Below are 21,943 nucleotides of genomic sequence, written 5' to 3' on the forward strand. Positions count from 1 at the left end.
GGTGTATTAGGAGATTCTTGGTCAGAATTCCCATTGTTAGAATTAAAATCCTTTAATTCACACAATGTACTTAAATGCTGATTTTTTCCTCACCTGGGAAAAAGGTGAAAAGAACAAACTGACCTTTGATTAAAAGAGGATTCACCAAAAATAAATGAAGCTTAAGCTTCAGGTCACCACGCTGCACAGACCCTTTTCAAGGTGTTGGGAAGGTCCATGTACTTTTGTAAAATTTTCGAGAGTCCAATATTTTAACTATGTTAGATTTAGAACTCTGTTTCATTGCATTCATACTTCCTTTTAGTCACGTTTCCTCTCGTGGCAGATGGCATGAGAGAAGGTGCTGGTCTGTGGGGAAGTTGGGGTGGTGATACAATTATTGTGGTTGAGTGGCATTTATTTATGTAGTTCACAGACATTTCTAAGTTCTGTTAAATTATGTTCTTTCAAGATAGAAATGACTTCCAGAATTTTTCCCCTTTGCCTGAAATTCTCTTCTCTTCCCCCTCATTATCTTACAGTCTTCCTCTAGCAAATTTCCTTTCCTGAAGAAAGTCTGCCCTGACAAGAATTACACAAGGGTTTCCCTCCCCTTACATTGTTTTATTTTTCTTCATCACACATATATCTATCACAAATAATATCACTCCTTTTTTTGTTCAGTTTTGTCTCCTTCACTAGAAATTAAACTTCTAGAAGTCATGGTGTTTGTTTTTTCCTTGGTATGTTCCCAAATATTTTGCAATCAGCCAAACCTGAGTAAATAATTAATGAATGAACAAAATTATATCCTTAAATATTTTATAGTGTAAATTTTAATAATTTCTAAAATAAAAACCTAGTGGAATAACTGGCAAGATGGCAAAATAGAAGTCTGCAGCTCTCCTTCCCAACAAACACCAATTTCAACAACTATACAAGGATGAGAGTACTTTTGAGGGAGAAAAGGAGGCCGGTAGAGAGATGCCAGCACCTTATAGGTGTCTATTCTAATCTATGAATAGACACATTGAAGAGGGTAAGAGAACTGTTTCACTATATCCTCATCACCCCTCCACCAAAGCAGCACAGCTCAGTGCTGTGCCAGGAAACCCTCTTTACCTTTAATTTACCTCACAGGGGAAAGTGAAAGTATAATGAGCACCCTGTCTCCCTAGCCATTTGGGACACTACCAAGGAGGCCAACATCTGTCTTATCCCATCCAGAAAACTGAGAGAATTGGGATTACTCAATAGTTTGCAGGCAGCTAGGAGAAGAAAAACTGAATAGGCACTCAGGGCAATGGAACATAGAACTCAATAAAGTGTTGTGGTTTCTACTAACCACTTCGCAAACTCCACCAAGAGTCCAGACCACCAACCTCAAAACGCAGGTTAACTACAGACCCCAGGTGGTCTACATGTGCCCCTAGCACTCTGCATGCCCCTCCTTTTCATAAGCAGAACTCTTTGTGCTCCCCTGAAGATAGTATATGTGAGTCTCCAAAAATCATACACAATACACAGACACCTAGATCAAACTCTATTAAATTCAGAAAAATCACCTGACCTTGAACTCTTCAGGGCACTTCCTTGGGCGGCGGGGGCCGGCGGGGGGAACAACTGGCTTTGTGGGATGGAGATAAGGCATATGATACCAATACTTTCTCCCCAAAAGGGATAAAGAAAAATGGAGTGGGGCATCCATAGAAAAGATCTGAGAGACCCCCACAATGCCTAAGTGGGATGACTGATGAAGATTTTTCACTCTCAAAGCCAGTCAGTAAAAACTGAATGAAGTGATTGCTTCTTGAAATGCAAAGAAGGCAACTCAAGATTTCAAGAAACAACAACAAAAAATTTAACATGACACCACCAAAGAAATGGAATAATGTTTTAATAACTGACCCCAAAGAAATATATATCTACAAATTACCTGATAAATAATTCAAAATAATGGTTTTAAGGAAGCTCAGCAAGCTCCAAGAGAACACAGATAGACAACTCAATGTTATCACAAAAACAATACACGAACAAATGAGACATTCAACTAATAGATACAAATCATAAAAAGGATATGAACAGTAATTCTGGAGCTGACGACTACAGTGAATAAAATCCAAAATGGAGCAGAGAGCTTCAAAGGAAGCTTTCAAACATCTCAATAGTAGGTCTTTCCCTAATCAAACAAAAGAAAAAAATCTATGAACTCAAAGACAGGTTACTTGAAATCAGTCAGATGGAAAAAAAAAAAAATCAAAGAGTGTATAAATAAAAACCTATGTGGTTTGTGGGATACCATCAAAGGAACCAATGCATGTATTCAGAAATTCCAAGAAAAGAGCAGAAATCTTTTTTAAAGAAATAATGGCTAAAAAATCTCAAACACCCAGCTATTTTTTGTATTATTAGTAGAATCGGGCTCTCGCCATGTTGACCCAGGTGGTCTCAAGCTCCTGACCTCAGGTGATCTGCCCACCTCGGACTCCCAAAGTGCTGAGATTACAGGAATGAGCCACCATGCCTGGACAAGCTTTTTTTAAATCAATATTTTGACTTATTTATCTTAGATTTTGAAAATTTCTTTGTGATTAAGATTTATTGCTAGAAAATTATTGTATTCCTTTGGAGGTATCATATTTTCTTGCTTTTTTGTGCTTCCTGTGTCTTTACACTGATATCTGTGCATCTGGTGTAATAGTCAGTTTTCCCTATTTTTGAATTTACTTTCATAGGGGAGGACTTTTTCCTTAAAATGTATGCCCCACAAAAGACTCATTTCAGGGCTAATTCCATTTTCAAGCCCTCTGAATAGCCACCTCAAAATATGCTAAAGAAAGACATTTTGGCATGAAATATTTTTATTTCCTTCAACTGCATGACCTCATTTACATGCGGCATCTTAAGAAGTTAAACTCACAAAAGTTGACATTAAAATGGTGATTACTAGGAGCTAGGGCTTAAAAGCTGCAAACTTTTTGATCTACCTGATCAATAAGACTATAGTTAATAATATTGTATTATATTCTTGAAATTTGCTAGTAAAACAGATCTTACATGTTCTCACCACAAATAGAAAATTATAACTATGTGAGCTGAAGAATATATTTATTATTTTGATTTCTGCAATCATTTCACAATAATATATGTATTAAAACATCATATTGTACAACTGAAATTTATATAATTTTGTCAGTTATACCTCAATGAAGCTGGAAATAAATATCTATTTGAAATTTGCAATAAAATACAGAAATCATATTTTAAACTTACATATTAACTAGTTTGTGAGCTGTCAGAGAAGAACTTGAGACCAGAACTGTCTTCTTACTTCCTGTCCCGTTATTTCTATCACTTGAGCTGTCTTCCTCAGTAACATAAAAACAAAAATGTGTATATTAGAGGTTCCATACATCTTAAGAGATCTAAACCAATAATTAAATTTATTGCTAAGTCAACACATGACCCTAATGGATATTGATGCATGCAGTACAATTTGTTTAAAAATAAACATAGGAAAAGGAAGATGAGAGAATGGAGAGTTTCAGTTTACTGTTATTTTTATTTTTTTAATTTTTAAATTAGTGGTACACAGCTGTCAATACCCATATTATTAATACCTATTTTTCAGTAAATCTACAAAAAGTTTCCTTTAATGTGTACATATAGTCATTATTTTTGTAGAATTGTTGTATAAAAGAAAAAAATTAGCATAAGTGCCATAATTGTACATTACTTTTATACTCTATCTGCCTACAAATTTTAGACTGTGCTCCTCAATAGCAAGAAACAGAAAAAGTTAAGAAGTGGCATTTACATTCTAACTGTAATCTTTAACTAATTCTATTTATGTCATAGCAGAATCTGAATCCATTATAATGTAGCTATAATCTTTCTTAATTCATAATTTTTTATTTTAGGGAAATGTGTTGTCTTATATATATTTATGCAAAGAGTAAAATCATGCTGGCATGTACACACACACAACGAAAGATAGGCGAGAGAAAAGATAAACATTGCAAAGCTATATCAAATGGCATAAGTGACTTCACGTTATATTTTCCCTGGCTTTTTCTATTCCACCGGATGAATGACTGTCATTTTGCATTTATCAGTCTGAGGCAGTGACATGGTGAGGCCTGTATTGTGATGGATGAAACTGTCAGAACCCACTGAGTATTTAGATATTGCACCAATGAATTATATTTACAAAGGGCTGCATTATAGAAAAGTGTGATTGCTCTCTTCTATGACTATTCTTTGTGGTGTTAAGGATATGCACTCATAGTCAAAGAACAATGATGCATTTTCCCTTTTCTCAACCTATCATCTCTTTTGTGCCTCTTAGCTACCATTGAAGCAAATCCCAAAGCTTTTGTCCATGAGCTTTTAGTCTAAGGATGAAATAATTCTTCTTTGCTTAACTTCAAACAATCAATATAGCAAAGGCAAGGCACTTGGCAATCAAGTTTATCATGCCATATTTTGCAGATGGGAAGAATAAACCACCATACCTTACTAGAAAACTAGCCTTATGAAGACTTGGAATAAATACACTGCCTCATTTTTTCTCACTGTGATATTTCCAATAGAAGCATTTTTAATAAACTAACTTCATACACCTTGTCAAAGGTGGATTCAAGAAGTCTATCTTTTGCTCTTAGGATGGCTGTTCTTTGTTATTCACATGAGACTGATGAGAGCCAGTCTTTTTAAGTGGCAGAATATGGCACACATGCTTGCAATCTCAAGCTTTTTCCTCCTACTATATTTCAAAGAGTTACACAGGATCACAAATATTATCTCCAAGAAATTTCTTTCCCAAAATTGTGCCTAGAAGAGTAGTGGCATTTTACACTTAAGTTGTATATTTATAGAAACATTTTAACCTTTTGACCTGCTAAAAAACAAACAAAATAATAGTAATCATGCTGCTTAGTCCTTTAACAACATATGTCTATATGAAGAGCAACAAATTACTGTGAATCCTTGTACTATAGATAATATAGTTGCCAGTTGTGCCATTTTGTCTGGATAGAGTGCATGGTTCTTTCTAATATTACCCTGATTTCCTTTGGGAAGAGTGACTCTAAGTGTCTGCTTTTCACTGCAGAAGCACAAGCCAAATAAAACTGATCTTTTCTTTCCCTGCACATTTCCACTATTTGACCAAATGATCCCTACCTCCTGGGAATTTTCATCTTAACCAAGTTAGGTGGTGGGAGGGGGAGGTTGGAGGTATTTCATCATTCTTATAGGCAGTGGGGATTCCTGCCCAGGCTGTTGTAAATGGTTAGAGACGGTTATTGTGCTTCTTGTTTCCTGTTTCTTGTTATATGCTTGTATGTTTCCTTCTGTTTCTCTATTGGCTTCTTCCTGTATTCAAACCTAGTATGTTACTTCATATTAATTCTATGAATCTCCACATATGTGATCTCACACACACACACACACACACCCCTACAAACACACACCAATATGCTTTCTCACAAGCAAATCCCTCTTTCTCAAGTCGAGTTCATTTCTGGTTTTTGTGGCAAAGAACCCTAAGTGGTACTAAATTGTGATTCCAAATCTTATGGAAAAGGTGGTAACCAAAATCCTAGTGGGATGTGTATTCCGCCCAGTCTTCAAAAAATGAATATTCACAGTTAAGTTTGTGAATAATGAAGGTGTGGTATGACAGGTGTTAGAGAATATAAGAGTTCATGCAGCATCTGAGAAATATAATCATGTTTTCTTTGACACTTTCATTTTTATATAAACTGTTTTAGTATGCTGCCTTCATTCTAAAAAATTTGAAATGTTGAATATGTGTGGTAAATATGTAGTGGGCTCAACCAAAACAAGACAAAATACAATTAGGCTTCCTCATATCCCACGTATCTTGGTGAACTGAGGTTTCTATTCTTATTTTGGTGTGGGGGAGGGGCGTGAGATCCTTTGTACTTTTAAGAAACTTATTTATGACCAAGAACATTCTGTTATTTTCTTATGTGCACTGCAAAGTGATTTAAGATTAAACTGTGTAAAACTAAAATTTTAGTGCCAAGATTTTATTGACTTGATAGTACTGATAAGCACATGCAATAGAAGAAGTTTGTCCTAATTGTTAAAATATTTTCTAAAAACATGTGCTCAGTGAAATGATAACTCTAAAAGCTGATGTGGGCTTAAAACATTCTGTTCATCTCTGAGTGATGAAAATCTATTCATATTGAAAACTACTCAGTATATTTCTGTATTAGCATGGATACTTTATATCACACACAACAATAAAATCAACTTACTTAAACAATAAATAAGAATGTATAGCTTATATAAGTGAAATGTACAGAGGTAAGTCTATTGTTAGACACGGCTTGACTATTAGAATTATGATGCTATTTGCCTTTAGGTCAAGCTTCTCCAACCCACAGCCCACAGGCCACATGCAGCCTAGGACAACTTGGACATGCCACAACACAAATTTGTAAACTTTCTTACAACATTATAGATTTTTTTGCAATTATTTTCAGTTCATCAGCTATCGTTAGTGTTAGTACATTTTATGTGTGTCCTAAGACAACTCTTCTTCTTCCATTGTGGACCAGGGAAGCCAAAAGATTGGACACCCCTGCTGTAAGTCTGTTTAATTCTCTTGGGTTTTTTATTTGTGTTGCTATTACTAAAAATTGATGCACCAGTCCCAGCCCTCACATCTATACACTATGTCATTGGGATAAGGGTAATGTGCCTATGTCCCACAATTCTAAGCAAAAGTTTGGAGGTTAATTTCAATTCAATTGAATTACATCACATGTCTAACCCTGAAGCAAACACTGTAGCCAGACCAATAAAATCTACTTCTTGGAAAATCCTACAACACTTGCTCCACTCCCGCAGCAATGGTAGATGGGCACAGCTTCCGCAGAAGCACATGAATCCTCAAAAGAAAATCAGGACTGTTGGAAAGGGTAATGGAGGAAAGACAGTCTCACAGGCAACCAATAATTATCCAGTCATCCTCTATCATATTGCTATTGTAAGGGAATAATAATGACATCTAAAAGTTTCATGTAAACTTTATCTTCACCATTCATCACTTTGTAAACAGGGCTTATAATACCAGCCAACAAAAAATGTGCCTCATGATGAGGTAGACTGGCAGAAGCTCATTATGGTAAGGATCTGTTTTTTAATATTTTCAGAATATTTTAGTTAATTTTACTCAATATCTAGATCATCACATTCAGAAACGTGAATTACTCAACACAACCTTTCTCTTTCTTTTTCATCCTTGCTAAGCAACTTTTGTAAATATATCTTACCTGAGTTTAGAATATCCTGGTTTTCAAAGTCTGAAATGCAAAACAAATTAACTTAGTTGATAAGGATAACTGATCAACGAAGTTACTTTATGATAACGATTGAAATTTTAATACCTATTCTCTTAAATTCTTTTTTTCCCTTCTTTTCACTTCTTTTAGCAGTATTATAACACTTACAGAATATCTTCTAAACTCTTCTTCATTTTATAGAACTTGATTTATAAATATCTTTTATCCTCCACTCATGGCCAAAAAGTGTCAGGTAGAATGTGTTATACTCTTGAGACTAGGGCATTATGTAGCAAAATTAGCTGGTGTCGACCTTGCTTGTTCTAGTTTCTTTCCCTTACAGAACTTTGATCTTGTGTGCCCCAGAGCTATTGGATGAAGCAAGAAATGCTGACTCACGCTGAGTTGGTATGACATTAATGTATTATTCAGAAATCCAATTGATTTTTTTTAAATTGAAAGGTTATTGGCCAAGAGGGCCAAGTACTTGCATCCTCTAAACACATTCTCCCCATAAAAGCAAACTACAAAGAGAGCGAAATTATTATCCAAAGGTTTCCTTGTACACATGGAACTGGGACGGGATGACCAGTTTTATGATTTAGATATTTAGTGACATCAAACTTTCAGAGAAAAATTCCTGCATCTTCTAAGCCTGGCCACCTTCTTTCTAGAACAATGTTCAGGTAGGCACTGCTCAAATGTGCCACAGTGACTCTATCTCTGTTTTGTGACTAGTATTCTTTTCTGAATAACTCATTTTTTAATAAATATCTTCTTCAATCGAATCTTTTGGTATAGAAATTCTGTCAATTTGAAATATATTTGTATATTTTGGCCTATTATATATCAAAGCCAACTAGTTGGGCAGAATCTTATTTTTTCTCCTATGTGCCATGTAAGCAGACTTTCTTACTAACATGTTCTTCTTAATTCATTAAGAGACTTAAAACTAATTGATTGAGTGTCCACAGCTGGCAAAGTGTCAAACATTTGACCTATATTATCTTCCTTAAACATACGTGAGGCAAATAGTATGATTCTTAAGTTAGAGTAAAGGAAACTTAAGCTCAAAGAGGTCATACAACTTGCTCAAGGTCAAATATCTTATCAGTAATAAACATAGGATTCAACACCATGTTGCTATGAATTCAACACCAATGCCTTTTCAACATGTATTGACTAGGAGAACATATTAAGAGGGACTTTCTGTTCTCCTTTTATTTCTAAAACTATTGCAGTGCCAAAGTTTTGATAGATGGAGAAAATTAAAATTCTTAATTGTGTTGATTTTTATTGAAAGATGTTAGTTTATTATAGTATATATTTCCTTTGTGTCTCTATTGGGCAAGTCTCTGTGTTACATAGTGTAGAGTGAAAAACAAAACATACCATATTCTTAAGACAGGAGAGTAAAAACAATGAAACTCAAATAACAATATATAAGGAAGAGTGTTGTAAACTGAAAAGCACAGTAAAAATGTGAAATGAATTTTTTTTTTTTTTTTTTTTGAGACGGAGTCTGGCTCTGTCTCCCAGGCTGGGGTGCAGTGGCCGGATCTCAGCTCACTGCAAGCTCTGCCTCCCGGATTTATGCCATTCTCCTGCCTCAGTCTCCCGAGTAGCTGGGACTATAGGCACCCGCCACCTTGCCCAGCTAGTTTTTTTTTTTGTATTTTTTAGTAGAGATGGGGTTTCACCGTGTTAGCCAGGATGGTCTCAATCTCCTGACCTCGTGATCCGCCCGTCTCGGCCTCCCAAAGTGCTGGGATTACAGACTTGAGCCACCGTGCCCGTCCGTGAAATGATTTTTTAACTATGTGTAGCAATAGCCAACTAATCATAACTACCAATCTTCTTGAAATTCTGTAAATTATAAAATATTTCACAATTCAACATTCTTTTTATGTATAAATAAATCATTATTTCCAAATTAACCTAATGGATATTGTTATGAAATGAATGTTATATCCCTTCAAAATGCATATGCTGAAACTGTAACCCTCATTGTTGCTGTAGCTAGAGATAGGGCTTCTGTGAAAGTAATAAAGGTTGAATGAGGCATGAGAGTGACATCTTTATTCCACAGGATTAGTGGCCTTCTAAAAAGGGTCGCCACAGAGCTCAGTCTCTTTCAGCCGTGTGAGAACACAGCAGGAAGGAAGCAGTCTTCAAGCAAAGAAGAGTGCCCTTCGAAGAAGAGCTGAACCCTGCCAGAATCTTGATCTTGGACTTTCCAGCCTCCAGAACTGTGAGAAAATTAATTTCTATTGTTTAAATCCTGTAATCTATAGTGTTTTGTTACAGTACCTCGAGCACACTAATACAGATATTAATGACTATAAAGTTGAATTTTATCATACACCATAACTCTAACATTTTTGCTGACTCCTTTACTCTACTGATCACTTTTATATCATACTAAAGTCAAATTATTGTTTAAATTCCCAAAGCATTATAGCTTGGTTTGTGTAGGCACTAGGAAAAATCAATTGCAGGAAGCCAGGCTTACAACATTTCCACCAGTGGTGGATCAGATGCCTACAACATCTCTGGAGTAAACACTGAAGTCAGAGATCCCGAAACATTGTTGGGCTAGAACAGATGTGAATCTGAGCTAACAGCTATCACTTCCCCTCCCTCACCCGTAGAAAGCTGTGAGGTATACTTTCAGGACCATTAGGCAATGGTGATACAGGAGGTGATGGTGACCTGTAGGAAGTTCCCCATAGGAGCAGGTGATCATATCATCTCAGCTTCATCAAATATACCTAGCATCATATATAGACCACAATCAGAATTGTGCTTTTTACTTAGACCACTTTCAACCCAAATTGCTCTTCCTCTTCACTCAATAGGCATTTGCTGTGCAAGGCGACATAGGAAATTGCTTTGTTGAAAAGCAATCAGACTCAGACCCTCATGGTAAGGTGCTTTAAGTCTATTAGGTAATGGATATATACATCACAAATACAATACACAACCAAGAGTTAAAAATGTTGTAATTAGGGAGCACAGAGAAGGAAAGCCCAGTGTGCATCAGAAATCTCTTTCTCTGAACCTCTTTGAGCAAATGTCACAGCCACTATCCCACTCTTAGGGACTGGGATAATTTGAACATAAGATCAATTCACAACATGGATTAAGTTAGTTAGGTCATCACCATAGTCCATTTGGTACTCGGATGATTCTGTTCAAGATACTGCAGAAGGCTATGTGCTTTGTACACTGACTAATGTGAAAAAGCCTCAGGACATCTCAAGAAAAATGCTCAAATGAACACATTTTGTGCTTAATGCATTTCCTACATCTCACAGGTCCTAGGGTGCAGATTCAGTGACACTAATGGGAGCTTTTACCCCCTATTTCTACTGCACACCATACATTGCATTGGCAGGTGGAATGCTGAGCACATTTGTTGGGTACTTACATTCAAACTTGCATCTGGGGCTTGTTATTCTGTTTTTGTTTTTAAATGAAAAGAGAAATTGTTTGACATTTTTTTATTTTGCCTTCTATAATAGCTTTATTTACTTTAAAGTATCCAGAAACAAAAACTCCTTTTCTTGCTGCTATGGAAATTGTACTCTGAACAAGCATCCCAAGCAGTAGAGAAGTCTCTCTGATATCTGCATGAGGGGAAAAATAGGGAACTAACATTTACTAATTGCCTCTTACATACCAGTTTCAGTATCTTCACACAGGAAACATACTGACCAGTTTCTTTGGTTCTTAATCCTCTGTTTACAATCTCTTGGACTGGGTTCCTAAGACATGCCCTAGAGATTTTCCCCAAAATGACCCCTAGCTGACATGGCCTATGGTGCTGGCCTGTGCCTCCCTGACATAGCTGACCTAGGTCTATGTCTTAGTCTTTCTGTGCTCTTATAACAAAATATCTTAGACCAGGAAATATATGAATATAAGAAATTTATTTCTCACATTCCTGGAGGCTGGGAAGTCCAAGGTCAAGGTGCCAGCAGGTTTGGTGTCTGATGAGGAACCAACCCCTGCTTCCAAGATGGTGCCTTGAATGTTGGCACATGGCAGAAGAGACAGAAGGGCACAAGGGGCCTGGCCAGTGCCTTCCAACCCACTTATAAGTCACCAATCCCATTCATGAAGGCTCCACCATCATGACTTAATCATCTCCTTAAGCCACTCCTGATAATACTATCACATTGGGGTTTGAGCTTCAACGTGAATTTTGAAGAAAGCACAAACATTCAAACCATAGCAGCCTCTGATTCACCTGACTTGCAGTATTTGCCAGTCACATACTTGACTATGATATCTCATAGCTTGACTATGATATCTCATAGCTTGAGGGATCAGACTGCAAATTTGCGACTAAACTGTGCCTTTGTTTCAGCAGTATTATCAATTATTAGGTTAACATGAGATCTATAATTTAAGTAGAAAAATGTAAGCCTAATATGTGTTTCTGTTATAGGTTATGTACCACATGAACAAGACTTTGAGACACAGATTTACTGCACTAAGTTGATTAGGAAATACATTCAGAATCAACACTCCTGAGAGAAGGAAGGAAGCCAAATTAGTCAGAGAGGGAATATCTTTCTGAAAACTAGAGGAGAATCACTTTCTTTGCCTTTTCCAACTTCCAGAGGTTTCTGGCCTTGGCTCCTCTGCCTTTCCTCCATCTTCAAATCCAGGGATGACAGGTTGAGTCTCTCTCAGGTTTTATCACTCTTATCTCCCCTTTTGATTCCCTTTCACTTTTAAGAACTCACTTTTAAGATTACATTGGGTTTACACAGACAAACTAGGATAATATCCCTATCTTGAAGTCAGCTGATTAACAGCCCTAATTCTATGTGCAAACTTAATTCCCCTTTTCCATTTAACTTCATATATTCATAGGTTCAAGAGATTAGGACATGGATATCTTTGGGTGGCCATCATTCTGGCTACCACAGAGAATTGGAAGTAAATTCCATTATCTTGCAGAGAAGATGACCCTTCAGAGCCATCCTGAATTAGGACCAGGGTGATAGGTCTTCTTAGCCCTCATGGACTAGTCACTGGAGGTGAGCTGCTCCTGGGAAGGTGACATAATCTTGGGTGAGGCCACTCTTTTCATGGGATGACAGCCTCAGAGGGATGCATCTGAGAGCTGCTAGTCCTGTGCCATCAGCAATGAGGGAAAGAACATTTCTGCCTCTAATGGTACTGGAAGGAATTTGAATCCACACCACAGCTTTCACTAAATTAATGTAAATTTGTCTCACCATCTATAATTATGTGGCTGTAACTTAATGACACTGGTGATACATACTAATGATTTGCTACAGATAATGTGTTACATCAGTGCTTTTCCATGTCTCAGCTAAGTTTCCAAACTAACTGAGCAAACTCTACCTCAGAGATTACATAGAGTTGAGGATACTAATTGACTTGAAACTTCATCATTCAATGTATTTGTCTTAACATCAAAATACAACAAGTTTCTTGGTTATTTTCAAAAAGTTGCAGTCTTTTCCCAGGATTTTGAATATTTTATAATTGTGACCTCACATAATTTGGGTAATTAAGGATCTATTGTAAGTTATAGAATCCATCTTTACTGAGATACTAAGAAATGGAGAAAAATCTGTCATCCCTAAAATAGATAAACTTTTGTTTTGAAATGTAATATATAAATTTCCTATATAGTACCTGGAAAAATAACAGTTGCTCAATAAATTGCAGTTAAATTAATAGGTCTTACTGTGGTTTTGTCACAATTTTTTGTCTGTTCAACTAAAATACTGTAACTTAGAGGACAAAATGGTGTGTTATTCACCATTTTACACTTAGGTCTCAGCACATCTGGCATTTACAGCTGTTTAATGTTTGTTGGTTGGCTGCAGATTGCTCAGGTAGCTAACTGAGTGATTGAATGAATATGATTTCCATTCCTAATTCCTTAGCTTGGCATTTCCTTAAGGGCATTCTATTATGTCTTCTCAGTAGGATTTTCTAAATTTGCCTGCCGTTGCTACCCAATACAAGCTCTTTGTTTCAGCTGGAGTGGTCTCCTCGCTTTCTCCAATCTAAAAATATTGTCATTAAATCGGACTCCACACCTTACATGGTATATGTATCCCCTCTTTCCCTCCTGCGTTGCAACCCAATCCAGGTATCAAAGCCCAGATCAAGTCTCACCTTCCCATAAAGACTTTCCACTTCACTGTTCTTCCCGGAAGTTTACCAATTTTGAATTCTCATTTTCCTACACATCTCAAAACTAATTTTACACTTTTATGTAATAACTTGTGTTGTTTGTGTTTTATCTTGTCGATCACATGAACGCAGATGCTTCTAAGCTCTTTTAGGGCAGGCACTGCATCTCATATCATCTTTCATCCATTCTGATGTGTGGTTTTTTTGTTTTTTTTTTTTTGTATTTTAACATCTCTGAAATCAGAATACATTTTACAATAAATGACAGTATAAAATTATTATAGTCTTGAATTGCAGTGAGTTCTTGTAGAGAGTATATGAGTTTGCTTCGGTCCGAAACTATCAATTTGAAACCACTTTAAATTAAACTTACAGTGTATATTCAGAACACAAAGATGAGTGAGTACTAACTTTAAATTTTTAGATGAGGTTTGTTTTCCCTCCCTCATCCAGTGCCGAGATTGAGACAGGTGACTTCTCTTGTCCTTTTCTGCTTGTCAGGTTTATTTCTTGTTTGCCCTTACACCAAGTATGTAGTAGTTGCCTAAGCTTAGTATGGGATTTCCTGCCACACCCCCTACATGGAACACTCTCTTAGTTGTAAGTAAAATAATCATCCAGGTTACAAAATGAAGGTGTCCTGGTCAACTACATGTGGTACTACTTTGTGTGTCTTAAAAGCCTGGTGCAGTGTTATTTGAAGATTAATATGTGTATACTCAATTGAGTTAAAGTCACTCTGGATGCTCTTTGCCTTCTTATTTCATGACCTACTTCTCTGTCAAATCCATCCCCTTTCACTAATTTAGTCATTTGTGTATAAAGTAAGGGGCCAGAATGAGTATACAGTACTACAGGTTACTTTTACAGTCCTTGAAATCAGACCTCTTGGGTTTGTAGGTTGGATTTTTGTGCTTTCTAGCTCTAGTACTTCAGATATATAGCTTAATCCCTTTAAATCTCAATTTTCTCATTTGCAAAATGGGAGCGACAGTAGTATTGCACAGGGATGAGGTGAAGATTAATTTAGAAACCCATGCAATGTGTTCAACTTAATTCCAGGGTCAATGTAATGCTCATTATTAGTATAATTTTAGTCAAGTAATACATATAAATCCTCCTTGTATACCAAGATTTGATTGTGTCTCAGTCAGTGCCTCAGTATCTTCCTCTGAGATCTGTGGTAGTAACAGTACTGATCTTCTAGGGCTGGTGTGAACAGTAAGTGGAATAATACATTCTGGATGCTTGGCACACTTTGCAGCACATGTGTTATACCTCTATGCATTGTCTTCTATCCTCCCCACCACAGTCAAGTGAAACTGGTACTATTGTTACCCCCTAATTTATAGACCAGAATCTAAATAAATTGTTTAAGTGAACACAGTTAGTGTTGTCTGAGTAAGAATTCAAGTTCAGGTCTGTCTGAGATTAGAGTTTGATAGCTCCGTCTTTCACCATCTGCCAGTGGAAAGTAACTGTGAAATGTGCCTTGCCGTTTTAAACTTTCCCCACTACACAGACCCTAAATGTGTGCACTCTCTGTCAAACACGAACATAAAAGGAGGCATTGAATGTGACATGGAGTCATTTTTCTAGCCGAGAAAAGGGTGATGTTAGAAATATGATTGCAGTTAAAACTGAGAACATATGGATGTGATTTAACTGTGAATTTAGCAAGTCAAAGAAAATGAGAAAGCAATAAAGAGAAATTTTTAAGTAGAAATTTTTGTTTTCCCTGAGCTTTTATAACAAATGACTGATCAAATACCTCTTCATTCTGTCATCTCTACAGCCATGTCAATTTTGTACAATAGCTGCATTTATCCATTTAAAGTATCTTTTTATATTTTCAGTCATGATAAAAGTTTAGCAGACCTTCTTCAGTAAATGGTGTTTTCCTGCTTGATAAGATGATTTCTTTATCTGCCTAGCACCTTCTAACCTCACCAGAATGGAATAATTGCATTGAAATTTCTGTCCATCATGTCTTATCCTTAAGAATAATAATGGAACATGTTAGTAATTAACCTCCTAAATGGAGCTTGCAGTGAGCTGAGATCTGGCCACTGCACTCCAGCCTGGGCGGCAGAGCGAGACTCCGTCTCAAAAAAAAAAAGAAAAAGAAAAGTAATTAACCTCCTAAAATTTATCAGGCAATAGGAAGCATTAAAAGATAATTAGAGAGTTGTCCAATCTCCTGAACTTCAAAATCAGTATAAAACCTTTAAAATGCCACATTGCAAAATAATCTTGAAGAATGCTATACCTTCCTACAGATAAATTGAGTTTTATATTTATAGAATTAATGGCTTTGAATTTGCATACTATTTCCTGTATAATTATATAGTAAACTCTAAATATAAGAACACTAGCTCACAGATAATTAGAGAATCTTATTTATCGAAGTTATTATTAACCACAAAATAAAGTTATTTTAGTGTATGAATAAGCTATCATTTTCTGAAACTACAGGTTTATAATTTCATTCATTCAGTGACCACATTTTGATTGAGCACCCAGGTTGTTCTAGGTAGTGGGACACAGCAATGAAAAAGACAGACAAGATCTCTATTCAAATGATGTCTACATTCTGGTGGTGGGATGCAGTCCTTCAACAGAATAATCATTAAGGAAAAATCAGATAACAAAAAACGTTCTCCAGAGAGTTAAAACAGAGAGAGACAAGGTGGCAACAGTCACGTTTTACATCGTTACTGACTGCCTGTAAATACTATTGTGTGGAACACTAAACAAAACCATTAACTGTGCCTTCCTGGAGCTTATAGTCTAGTCTAGCAGTTTTCTGTGTGTATAGAGGGAAAACATATGAGTGTAAAATGTCACATAAGAAAAAATGTGACTAATGCTTAAAGAAGACAAATGTCTGAAAGAACACTTCAAAATGTGAGGACAAGAAGATGGGGTTTTGTGGGAATAAAATAGTATTTCATGTGAATCTTGAAGGATGGGTGAGATTCCATAGGCGGATAATGATAAGGAAATGAGTAAAGATATTCAATGAAACCAATGAGAGTGAGCAAAGCAGCGGAGTAGAAGTGCTAGGGAGAAGGGCAGGGGTCTTGATAGGTGAAGTACAGGGAGTGGGTGCAGACTTGTGGGATGTAGAGGGGTCACCGAAGAAGACGTTTTAAAAATTGGTTTTCATTGTTCCACTTGACTGGATTTCCAGATATAAATTCCCACCTCCAAGTTCAAATACATAATGTTGCAAATCAAATGACAGCTTCAATATATTCAATGACATTTGTTAAGTGTCTAATCTAGAACAGGCATATTTTTTAATATCAGAAGTGTCTCCTTTTTTTTCTCAGTTCCTTTAAGGATATACCTGTGGTATTGCCATTATGCTTTGATATTATAATAGGCAAGGGGTCAGCACACTGTGTCTGTAAAGGGTGAGATATATCTCTAAATATTTTAGGCTTTACAGGTCGTTTGGTCTCTGTCACAACTACTCAACATCTTTGTCATAGTATGAAAACAGCCACAGATTATACACTAATAAGTGAGTGTGGCTGTTTTCTAATAAAGCTTTATTTACAAAAACAAGCAGTGGGTCCATCAACCTTTCAAACTGACTATAATCCTATGAATATAGAATTCCTGTGTGCTCACTTATTGTGGAGTGGATTTTATACAGTGGTCACTCAATTAAAATTAGAACAGAACAAATACTTGACAATACTTTATAGCTTATAAGAAATCATTAGCAGTCTCTTCCAGACTCGATCTACCTACCCATAATAACCAATCAGCAAATAGCTCATTAGATTAGTACACTGTTGATTCAGGTCATTTATTAAAATCTTCCAAATAACTAAACTGAATATTTTATCGCTCAGTCATTTCCAACATGTTCACAATCATTACTAGTGTTAACTGCATAGTGATTCAACTATTTATTCCCAAAATATCTTATAATTATTTGACTAAAATGGTATGCTTTTTTAGTTATTTCCCCCCTATTAATTCAAACATTGAGAATTTTGGAAAATAATTAAGAGTTTACATTATCATATCATCATAACATACAAACACTTGCTTATACTATATTTAATGAATAGGTCAATATTCTGATTAATAATAGTGGTAAACGATGGAGGACTGGAGTCAGGACCAGAGAAACTAAGGTGAGTTTTGAGGAAGCAGGGAAGATATCACTAGGAAGGGAGACCTCCCTGAAAGCTATAGTGAGTGATCCACTGGTTCAGATCTCTCAACCAGTTTGGAAGCTCTGCTGACCATTCAGTGGTGGGCAAGGACAAACAGTCAGAAACTCCAATGCCCAGGAAAACAGCTGAAAAGAGATCATCAGCCAGCACTGTAGGGGTCTCATAAAGCAGGTAGGTGAGTAGATTTGAGGGGTCAGGAAGAAGGGGATCTTGGCTGCTGAGTCCGTTTTTAGCCAGCAATGAATGTTAGCAGATGCATGTGGCAGTGGTGATGGATAATAGATAAATACCCACTCTTAATAGGAAACACCTACCAACAACTAGAGACCGCCTCCCTAGTGTTGTCACGAGATGGTGGTTTGTTAATGGAGTTGACTATCGCCCTTTTTTTCTTTTCTCTTTAGGAAAAAAGCAACTTAGAAACACTTTGAGATCATGAGAAATTTCTCATATCCAAAACCAGGAGAGGGACAAAAGTGACATTCCATTGTGAATACATGCTCATAACGTGAACTTCTATGACAGTAATTTTCATTTTCTTCAACATTAAAAATCAATCAAGTTCAACATAGTGGTAATTTGAATCAAAATATAATTATAGCCAGGTGAGGTGGCTTGTACCATTAATCCCATTGCTTTGGGAGGCTTAGGTAGGAGGGTCACTTGAGGTCAGGACTTCAAGACCAGCCTGGGCAACACAACAAGAGTTCCCTCTCTAAAAAAAAAAAAGAAACAAACAAAATAAAGAACAAATTAGTTAGGCATAATGTTGCATGCCTGTAACCCCAGCTAAGAGGCTGAGGCGGGAGGATTGCTTGAGCTAAGGAGTTGGAAGCTGCAGTATATGATCGTGCCACTACACTCCAGCCTGGGTATATATACACACACACATGCACACAAACAATAAATAAGGTGATATAATGATTATTTATATATCTCTCAATGCCTCTCTGCATAAAACTTTGATGATGTTTCCACACTATAAACTTTCAGAAAATTAATTATAACTTTGATGAAATAAACTTTAGAGAAGAAAACTACACATATGACTTCTAAATGATTTTTCTTTATTTAAACTGTATTTTTAAAGCACATAAAATGAGATGGCAACTGTGCTTATCAAAAAATGAGATCTAGTAAAGAAACTAGAAATGACTTAACGAGATCTAGTAAAGACACTGGAAATGACTCACTGTCTTAAGCTAATTTTAAGGGCCTGAAAAAGTTAAGAGGTTTTAAATGATATAATGTTTGTAAAATGTTCGACTGTGCCAGAAACATACTAAACACCAAATAGATGCTATCTATTTTTACTAAAATGGTAATGCAGAAGGAAAAGAATGTGAGCAGAAAAGATAAACAAATCCACAAAATGAGAAATACTGGGCTATCTGCGGTAGCCTCCCCCTTATCCCAGGTTTCACTTTCCAGTTTGTTACCCACATACAACTGTAGTACAAATGTAGTCAATAGAAAATTCCAGAGATAATCCACTCACAAGACTTACATTGTATGCTGTTCTGTGTAGCATGATGAACTCTCACTCTGTCCTGTCCCAATGCCACTGGATGTGAATCCTCCCTTTTTCCAGAGTCTCTCCACTGTAGAAGCTCCCCATCCTTGGTCACTTAGCCACCAGCTGCGTTATCACATTGACTGTAGCAGTATCGCAGTGCCTGTGTTCAAGTAATCCTTATTTCACTTAATAATGGCCCCAAAGTGCAAGAGTAGTGATGCTGGCAATTCTGATATGCCCAAGCGAAGCTGTCACATGCTTCCTTCAAGTAAAAAGGTGAAAATTCTCCACTTAATAAGGAAAGAAAATAAATCCTAAGCTGAGGTTGCTAAGGTCTATGATAAGAACAAATGTTTTACCCATGAAATTGTGAAAAAGAATTTCAATTTGGTGCCTTCCACAGTTTCTTTATGAAGGGATGAAAGTAATCTAAATTTAGATTTTGGTGATGGTTGCACAACTCTGTGCTATACTAAAACTGTTGAATTCTGTACTTCAGGTGGGTGAATTTTGTGTTTTATGGATTTTGTATAAAGATGTTAATTAAAATAATATTACATAAATTGAATTGCATATCATGTAACAATTCAGGAATAACTTTTTACTCAGAATAATTCTGTAGAGCTACATCCAAATTTTGCATGTATCAACACTTCATTTCTTTTTATTACTGAATAGTACTCCATGCAAATCACTGATTAACCATTCGCAAGCTGAAGGATATCTGAGTCATTTCTATTTTGGGCTCTTACAAATAAAGCTGCTATAAGCTTTTGTTTCTCTGTGATTACATAATTTAATTTCTCCAGGATAAATGCTAAGAAGTGTAATTGCTGAGTCATGTGGTAGCTCCATGTTTGGTTACTTAAGAAACTGTCAAAATCACTATCAGAGGAGCTGTACTATTTTTATATTGCCACAAGCAGTATAGGCATAATCTAGTTCCTCTGCCTGCTCACTAGCACTTGGTTTTGTCACTTACTTTTAATGATTCTGATATGTGATGTTATCTCATTGTGGTTTTGATGTACATTTTTTAACTCATTCATGAGATTGTACATCTTTTCATGTGTATCCACCATTTTTATATCCTGTTTTATAAAATATCTCCATTTTTTACCCATTTTCTAATCAGATTATTTTGTTTCTATGGTTGAATTTTTAAGTTCCTTATATATTCTAGATATTAATTCCTTTTGCAAAATATCATTTGCAAATGTTTTCTCCCAGTCTGTAGCTTGTTTTTCATCCTGTTGAAGGGTATTTTGCAGAGCAAGAATTTTTAATTTTGACTAATTACACTTTACCAATTTATATTAATAGACCATGCATTTTGTGTTAAGTCTTAGAACTCTTTGCCTACCCCTAGATCTTGAAAATTTTCTCTGAAGTTTTTCTGTAAAACTTTTATATTTTTAAACTAAAGATGTATATGAACTATATATTTATTTATACATTGATATTCATTACTTGATTTTTCTATATGATATGAAATATAGCTGAAAGTTTATATTTCTGCCTATGGATGTCCAATTGCTCCAGCTATATTTGTTGAAAGGCTATCTTTTCTACACCTTTGTGTTTTTCCACCTTGTCAAAAATCAGTTGGGCATGTTTGTGTGTGTTTATTTCTGGGTCCTTACTTTGTTCCACTAATCGATGTGTCTTATCTGCCAATATCACACAGTCATGGTTATTGTATACAATGTATTGTATATACATTGTATTTTATAGAGAAAGACAGCTGTATAATTACTCTTCAAATTGAATGAAATGATTCTTCCTGCCATATTATTTATCATGATTTTTGTTATTCTAGAACCCATATATCTCCATATAAATTGTAGAATAATTGTCTATATCTAAAAAACATGCTGAGATTTGATAGCAATTGCACTAACTCTGTATGTCAATTTGAGGATAATTGAGATCCTTACTAAGTTGAGTCTTTCAATCCATGAACATAGGATGTCTCATTTATTTAGGTCTTTCTTGATTTCCTTAACCAGTGTTTTGTAGAGCATAAAATCTTTTACATGAGCTATTCAATTTCACCTAAGTATTTGATTTTTAGAACAAGCATAAATGAAATCAATATTTAATTTCAATGTCTATTTGTTTATTGGTAGTATTTAAAAACATAACTGATTTTTGTATATTTGTCTTGTGTCCTGTCACCTTGCTGAATTTACCTATATTTCTAGGAGCTTTTATGTAGATGCACTGAGATTTTGCCTTATTACACTGGCTAGAACTTCTAGCACCATGTTGAATGAGAATGATGAGAGTAACTATATGGTGTTAAACCTCAGTTTTAGAAAAAAAGCATTGAGTTTCCACCACTATGTATTATGTTTCCCATAAGTATTTTATAGATGCCCTTTATAAAGATGAGGAAGTTCCATTTATTTCTATTTTTCAAAGAGTTTGTAAAATCATGACTAGGTACTGAGTTTCATCAATGTTTTTGCATTGATTGTGATATAATCATGTAATATTTCTACTTTAGCTTGTTAATATCGTGTATTTTGTTAAATAATTTTAAAATATTTAACAAGCCTTACATCCCTGGAGTAATCCCACTTGGACATGTTGTAAAACTTTTTATATATAGTTGACCCTTGAACAACACTCTCCCTTAATCCCTGGCAACCAATGATTTTTTCTCACTGCTAAATAGTTTTTCCTTTTCCAGACATTATATAGTTAAGGTATACAGTACCTACTTTTTTCAATTTAGCTTATTT

General features: G+C 35.7%; 1 long non-coding RNA gene across 1 annotated transcript in view; it reads right to left on the minus strand.

Moving 5' to 3' along the window:
* Positions 1-4,152, minus strand: part of LOC105541228 — an 8,549-nt gene extending 4,397 nt beyond the window's left edge. The window contains exon 1 of the long non-coding RNA XR_001006312.1: positions 3,253-4,152. This is a non-coding gene — a long non-coding RNA (uncharacterized LOC105541228). The remainder of the gene's footprint in view (positions 1-3,252) is intronic.
* Positions 4,153-21,943: the final 17,791 nt, after the last annotated feature.

Source organism: Mandrillus leucophaeus, unplaced genomic scaffold, assembly GCF_000951045.1.
Source record: "Mandrillus leucophaeus isolate KB7577 unplaced genomic scaffold, Mleu.le_1.0 Scaffold236, whole genome shotgun sequence".
NCBI classification, from domain to species: domain Eukaryota; kingdom Metazoa; phylum Chordata; class Mammalia; order Primates; family Cercopithecidae; genus Mandrillus; species Mandrillus leucophaeus.